The following is a 7,500-nucleotide window of genomic DNA, read 5'->3' on the forward strand; positions in this document are numbered from 1 at the left end:
TATGAAGAGACATTAAAGAGGAATAGACAGTGTGGAACAAGTTTGGCTGCTGTGAATGACATCAGACTGGCGCTTCCAGGAATGAAATGTCAATCTTGTGATGATAAAAAGAATATAGGATAGCTAAAATGGGAGGACTAGATGGTGTTGCAGATCGGGGGGTGGGGGGGGGGTAGTGACACCTTAACAGAGGTATGTAGCGAATGTTTGCGGGAATTTTGCAGTAGAATGTAGAGGATAATGATAATATAAGTAAAATGAGGAAAGATATGCGAATCTAAGGGTGGAAGATCCATAGGTGGTTTGAATTGTGCAGAGGGAAGAGTATGGCCACTACCACCAACTTGTCCCACACCTACAAGAACATGACCCTGATTTCTACAGATATTACCTGGTGGTCGACCACGCGAAATCAGCGAAATATTGCAGCGAATTATACCTCGAATGAGTAGACAGGACACAAATTGGAGGAAGGCACTGGAACCAGGGCTACGGTAGGCCATTTTGTAGTGCTGGGGACACTTAATATTAAGTTAGTAATTGTTAAGCTTATAATGTAACTGCGACGCACATGGAATATCACAGACATACAAACAGACAGACAGACGAAAGACTGACGGTCTGACGGTCAAGCTATGAATTAAAAATATTAAATTCATTTGCTACGTACAGAAGTTTAACACAAGAATTTTTCACTTCAGTCGGCAAAGGGAGAACTGAGCTGTTCGAAAAAATGTCTTCCATCAATGTAATATCAATAATAATGTCAATCAAATCCTCTTTAATTACGCCGACGCATGCGATTAGCATTTATAGTTCCTTAATTTCAATAAAAATTCTCTCGGTGTCATTTAATCAGTTTATTTCCTCTAATCAAATCTATTGAAAAGTATGGCGATTTTGTATTCTTGTGTTAACCATTCAAATTATAATCAGTGCTTCAAATACAGTCACAGCTACCATTTGTCAAAAATAAAGCCCAAAATTTCTGAAGTTTAATAATTTTCATTTTTTTTTTTCATTGAAAACTTTCTTTTTCCCTCGTACATAAAGTTGACTACACTCCCTTGACTATGTCTGGATACTAGTTTGTTTATGGTGTTCGACACTTACAACAAATGTTAATGTGAAACCTCTGTAATCGTTACAGACTACATGACTATTTTTCTGCTGCCAACCACAAGTGTAAACTGCTACCATAGTGGCCATCGAGCATCCCCGCCGCTGGTCAATGTGCATGATCGCCGAGTATAGAGGAGGGAATTGTGCCCTGCAAGTTGTTTTGCTTCTCAGCGCCGTGGACGAAGTGGGAAAAGTATGGGTCTTGGAGGAGTGTACAGGACATCAGCTGGTAAATTGCAGTTCCCTGGACCTGCACCAGTGAGTTCTTAACGGATTCTCCTGCAGACATGGACATATCCTCGGCGTTACCTTAAAATTGGACGAGGGTTTGGCGCTATCCTAGTCCGTTGCGTATTAACCAGAATTTTCCCTCACATCCAAGTTGAACGAAGCACTGTCTCAGCCACTGGATCCTCCTCGGAGAATTAAAAGTGTTACTATGTCGCCGTCCACGTCAGGGATGAGTGTTCTTCGTGACTGAGAACTGGCTGCTATGGACCAAAGTACATTAAGGAATGCTAAGCTCATGCTATAAATACTAACGCAGGGGACCAACGGGTTGCTGTGTGTGTGGCAGCTTAAAACTGAGACTTTGACATGCCTGCAGTTGAAGCTATCTTCTTTATTGGTGCTGAACAGGGGAACAACACCTGACAACTGTCAAGGCAATTAAACATTAAAAATACCAATCAACATCTAAAAGTGCTAATCAATACCTCTCTCTTAAGCATTTTGATATGTTTTTAGGAACATCGAAAACTTACTGGTGACTACGTTGGCTGCAGATTCCCACCGAGGAGGTGTTTCTAACAGCAATCTTAGTTCTTAAGAGAAGAATTCCAGAAATGGCCACTCCAGTGTTCTTTACTGGCTCCAGTGGCGGATGTGGTCTATAAAAATAGTCTTTATCTAGATGTAACGATTAACGGAATGCATTAAATGTTATTACTTAATAAAAAGAAAATAAAAAAAAAGTGGAAATAAGAATATTTTGAAGGATCTTTAATGAGTTTTGATGTCAGGGTTTATGGTATAGAGTTGTCGTTGGCAACTATTTATGATTATATTTTGAACTGTAAGGAAATGAAGAGAAATAAAATCTACCTAACATTTTTTTTCTATCAAGAACTAGAAATGTTTTAAGAAACATCAAGAACTATCCAGTTACAGATTCCCACAGACAAGGTGCATCTGACAGCACTCCGACTGTAGGTTACACATAATCATGAGTAGAAGTATTCTATATAGTTTTTGGTCATTCCATATCTTTCTACTGACTCCAGTGGTGGTGATCTGTAAAACGAACACCCCCACCATAAAAATAGAAAGAAAAAAAGAAAACAAGGTTATTACTACATTAACCTTTTAGATGTAACATTACAAAACGCTTTGTCATCTTAGAGGTTAGTTATCACAAAAAATAGTGACTAAAAACCTGAAGGGATCTATGCCATTACCAGTAGGTCACGGGGCAGCGCCAGCAGAAGTCACCCGTCACACCGCTGCCCTTCACTTAACTTCCCTTCATTGCCGGTCAACCACTTCCTGGTCAGGTCTTCCTGCTGATGATTCGCGTGAACCACGAGAACTTCACTGAGGAAAACAGTATCTCTCCAGGTAATTTGATACCTCACTCATTTGTTACACCACACACTCGCAGTCCATGAAAATTCCTTACTTTACATTTTCACTTGAATTATGAATACATCCTTGTAAACAACAGAAGTAAAACGACGTAACGTTTGATATGCAGTCCTTCACCTCCCCCCGTATTTGTTTTCTCCACACAGTACTCACTCCCAACCTGTGTTCTTTTATCCTGTCATTTGTCATTCAAATCTAGGAAAATCATTGAGAGAGAGAGAGAGAGAGAGAGAGAGAGAGAGAGAGAGAGAGAGAGAGTGTGTTTGTGTGTTTATCTATATATACTTTTTTTATATATATAGTTGTATTGTACAGGATTCGAGCTGTAACAACTTAATTATTCAATGCATTCCACTTTTCCACCGTTCTATGTGCAAAACTATTTCCCTATATCCTTCACACACTGCCTCATCCTGATCTTCTTTTATCATGTCCTCTTGTCCTTCTATCTTCTTCTGTCACCAGCACCAGGTCTTCCTTGTCTATCTTTTCAATGCAATTGACTATCTTGTACATTGTTGTTAGGTTTCCTCGTTCTCTTCTATCTTGTAAAGTTGGCAGTCCCATTTCCTTTAGCCGTTCTTCATATGTTAAGTCCTTTAGTTCCGACACCATCTTTGTAGAAATCTTCTGTATACGTTCTAATACTCTCATATATATTTTTTTAGAGCTCGGAAACCATACCACAGCTGCATATTCCAGCTTTGGACGTATCATGATTGTGATATATTTTCTTTCATCATATCTATGTCCATGAAATTAAATGCCACTCTTATATTAGTCAACATTTTATACGATAATCTAAATATCTTGCTAATGTGTTTTTTTCGGGGTTCAGATTTTCCTGTATAATCACTCCCAGATCTTTTTCCTCTGTAGTCTTCATTATTTGTTCCTCTCCCATCAGATGGTTCCATACCGGTCTTCTCTTACTCTTTCCTAGTTCCATTACGTGACATTTCTTGGCATTGAACTCCAATTTCCATTTCTTACTCTACTCAGATTTTGTTAATATCTTCCTGTAACAGTAAACAGTCCTCCCGGGTTTTGATAACTCCCAGCAGCTTTGCACCATCAGCAAATAAATTAATATAACTGTTTATCCCTATGTGAATGTTGTTTACATAAATCTGAAACATAATGGGGACTAATATTGACCCTTGTGGCACTCCGCTGGTTACTTTACCTCAAAATGAGAATGTATCTCTGATCACAGTTCTCATCTCCCTGTTCTTTGAATAATCCCATGTCCATTCTATCGAAGTTCCTCGCAGTCCTCCTATGTTCTCTAGTTTCCAAAGTAGTCTTCCATGTTGGACTTTATCATAAGCCTTTTTATGTCCAGGTATACTGTGTCCACTCATCCGTCTCTTCTTTCCAGTCCTTCTATTACTCTTGAGTAGAAGCTTAATAAGTTCGACACACATGACCGTCCAGTCCTGAACCCAAATTGTCTGTCCGATATGACTTGTTCTTCTTCCAGATGTTTAACCCATTTTTTTTTCATCTATTTTTTTTTCTATTTATACCAAGTGATTACTTGATTACTATTTCACATAACTTCCCCACAACACTTTTAAGTGATACCGGTCTGCGATTTAATGGTTCAGTTGCCTTTCCTCCTTTAAATATCGGTATTACGTTGGGTCTCTTCCACTCTAGTGGAACTTTCCCTTCATTTAATGAACTTGTAATTATTTCCCAAACTGGATACAACAGATGCTATTTACATTTTTTAGCACCCAGCCTGATACACCAACCGGCCCCATTGCTTTTCTGACATCCAAATGATCTAATAATCTTCCAAAATATATTCTTTGTGCACTGTGTGTGTGTGTGTGTGTGTGTGTGTGTGTGTGTGTGTGTGTGTGTGTGTGTGTGACTGTGTGTGAGACTGTGTGTGTGTGTGTGTGTGTGTGTGTGTGTGTGTGTGTGTGTGTGTGTGTGTGTGTGTGTGTGTGTGTGTGTGTGTGTGTGTGTGTGTGTGTGTGTGTGTGTGTGTGTGTGTGTGTGTGTGTGTGTGTGTGTGTGTGTGTGTTTACTTAGTTGTAGTTTTACAGGGCCTGGGCTTTATGCTCGTGTGGCCCCGTCTCCATATCTACACTTATCCAATCTTACTTTAAAAGTATGCACACTTGTTGCAGACACTACTTCTTCATTTAAACTGTTCCACGTCTCAATACATCTTTGCGGGAAACTATATTTTTTAACATCTCTCAGACATCTTCCTTTTCTCAGCTTTTTACTATGCGATCTTGTGCTTCGGATGTCATATTCTTCTCTCAGGATCAGTTTCTCATTATCCACTTGGTCCATTCCGTTGATCAATTTATAAACTTGTATCAGATCTCCTCTCTCCTTCTTTGTTCCAGGGTTGGTAGATCCATAGCCTTTAGTCTCTCCTCATATGTCATCCCTTCAAATTCTGGAACCATTCTTGTAGCCATTTTTTGTAGTCTCTCCAACTTCCTTATGTGTTTTTTTTATGAGGGGTCCACACTACTCCTGCATATTCCAATCTGGGTCTTATTATAGTATTTATCAATTTCTTCATCATTTCTTTGTCCATGTAGTGAAATGCTACTCCAATATTCCTTAGCAAATTATATGTTTCTCTAAAAATTCTATCAATATGGCTTACTGGTTGATTGTTTTCTTCCATCGTCACTCCTAAGTCCTTTTCCTTTTTACTTTCTCCAGTTCTACTCCATCTCCCATCTTATAGATTCCCACAGGTCGTCTTTCACTCTTTCCCATTTCCATGACATGGCTTTTGTTCACATTGAATTCCATTTCCCACTTTTACTCCATTCCCAGATCTTATTTAGGTCTTCTTGCAGTATTTCACAATCCTCTTTTGCTTTATAACTCTGCACAGTTTTGTATCATCTGCAAACAGATTTATGTAGCTGTTCACTCCTTCTGGCATGTCGTTAATATAAATGAGGAAAAGTATTGGTGCCAATACTGACCCCTGTGGCACTCCGCTTTCTACTGCTCTCCACTTGGACTTCATATCTTTAACTACTGTCCTTATTTCTCTCCCCCTCAAATAATTTTCTATCCATCTCAATGTGCTTCCTTTTAAGCCACCCTTCTCCTCTAACTTCCATAGTAATCTTGCATGTGGCACTTTGTCAAACGCCTTTTTTAAATCCAAATAAATACAGTCAACCCATCCTCTCTCTCTTGTACTCTATCAACTATTCTAGAATAGAAACTCAATAAATTAGTTACACACGACCGTCTTTTCTAAAACCAAATTGGCTATTTGATATTAATTTGTTGTCTTCAAGGAACTCGATCCATTGTTTCTTTATTATTCTTTCACACATCTTGCATATTACACTAGTTAGTGATACCGGTCTGTAATTTAAAGGTTCTTCCTTCCTTCCGCTCTTATATATGGGAACCACCTCAGCTCTTTTCCATTCTACTGGTACTGTTCCATTTTCTATTGAGCATTTTATGATGTTGTATATAGGACTTGCTAGTTCTTCCCTACATTCTTTCAGTATTCTGCCTGAGACTTCATCTGGTCCCATTGCCTTCTCTTCATCCAGTTCCTTCATTAACTCTTTTATTTCAAGCTTGGTTACTTTAATCTCTTGCATATAGATTGTCTCTCTATTACCCTGTGGCCTCTCAAATTTGGATTCCTTAGTAAAGACCTCCTGGAATTTATTATTTAATAGTTCTGCCATACTTTTGGGTCTTCCACCATCCCGTTCTCTCCTTTTAACCTTTCTATTGTTTCTTTTTGCCTAATTTTTCCATTTATGAATCTGTAGAACAATTTTGGTTGCTCCTTACATTTTTCGACAATGTCCTTTTCAAAGTTCTTTTCCTCTTCCTTCCTCACCTTAACATATTCATTTCTCGCTGCCTTGAAGTTTTCCTTATTTGCTGGATTTCTATTTCTCCTCCACCTTTTCCATGCTCCATCTCTTTTCTCCTTTGCCCTAGCACACCTTGCATTAAACCAATCTTTCTTTCCTTCTTCTTTAGGTCTATATTTTGGGACATATTCCTGACTCCTGTTTTGTATATTTCCAAAAATAAGTTATACTTCTCTTGCATCGTCTCTGAGTTTTCCATCTCCTCCCAGTTTACGTTTTTAAAATAGTTCTTGAGATTCTCAATATCAGCCTTTCTGTAATTTAATCGGTCTCCTTTGTATGAATCGTCTCTATCTTCCTTTCCTCTTCTATATCCATTTCTAATATTACATGGTCACTCTTTCCCAATGGGCACTTATATCTTATATCATCATTCATTTGTATACCCTTGTAAAAACTAGGTCCAATCTCGCCGGCTCGTCGTTTCCTCTGAATCTTGTGCATTCCTTTACTCTCTGGTCCATCATATTGTCTATCATTAGGTTCAAGAATCTTTCTCCCCAGGCTTCTTCCCCCATACCACTTTCATAATTTTCCCAGTCCACTTCTTTACAGTTGAAATCTCCTACTAATATCACTTTTTTCCTTTCTTTAACGATTCTCGTTAAACTCCTTATTGTGTCATCTATCATGTCTCTATATTCTTGATTGGTCCATGAATTTGTTTTTGGTGGCACATATGTTACAATGATTGTTAACTCTTTTTTATTAATATGCATCTTAACATACAGTACTTCTGCTTTTTCTTCCCCACATTCCACTTGGTTTATCATTATCTCTTTCCTTGACATTATCATGACTCCTCCTCCTCCTTTACCCACTCTGTCTCTTCTCC

The sequence above is a fragment of the Portunus trituberculatus genome, chromosome 27 (genome assembly GCF_017591435.1).
Source record: "Portunus trituberculatus isolate SZX2019 chromosome 27, ASM1759143v1, whole genome shotgun sequence".
In the NCBI taxonomy this organism is placed as follows: Eukaryota; Metazoa; Arthropoda; class Malacostraca; order Decapoda; family Portunidae; genus Portunus; species Portunus trituberculatus.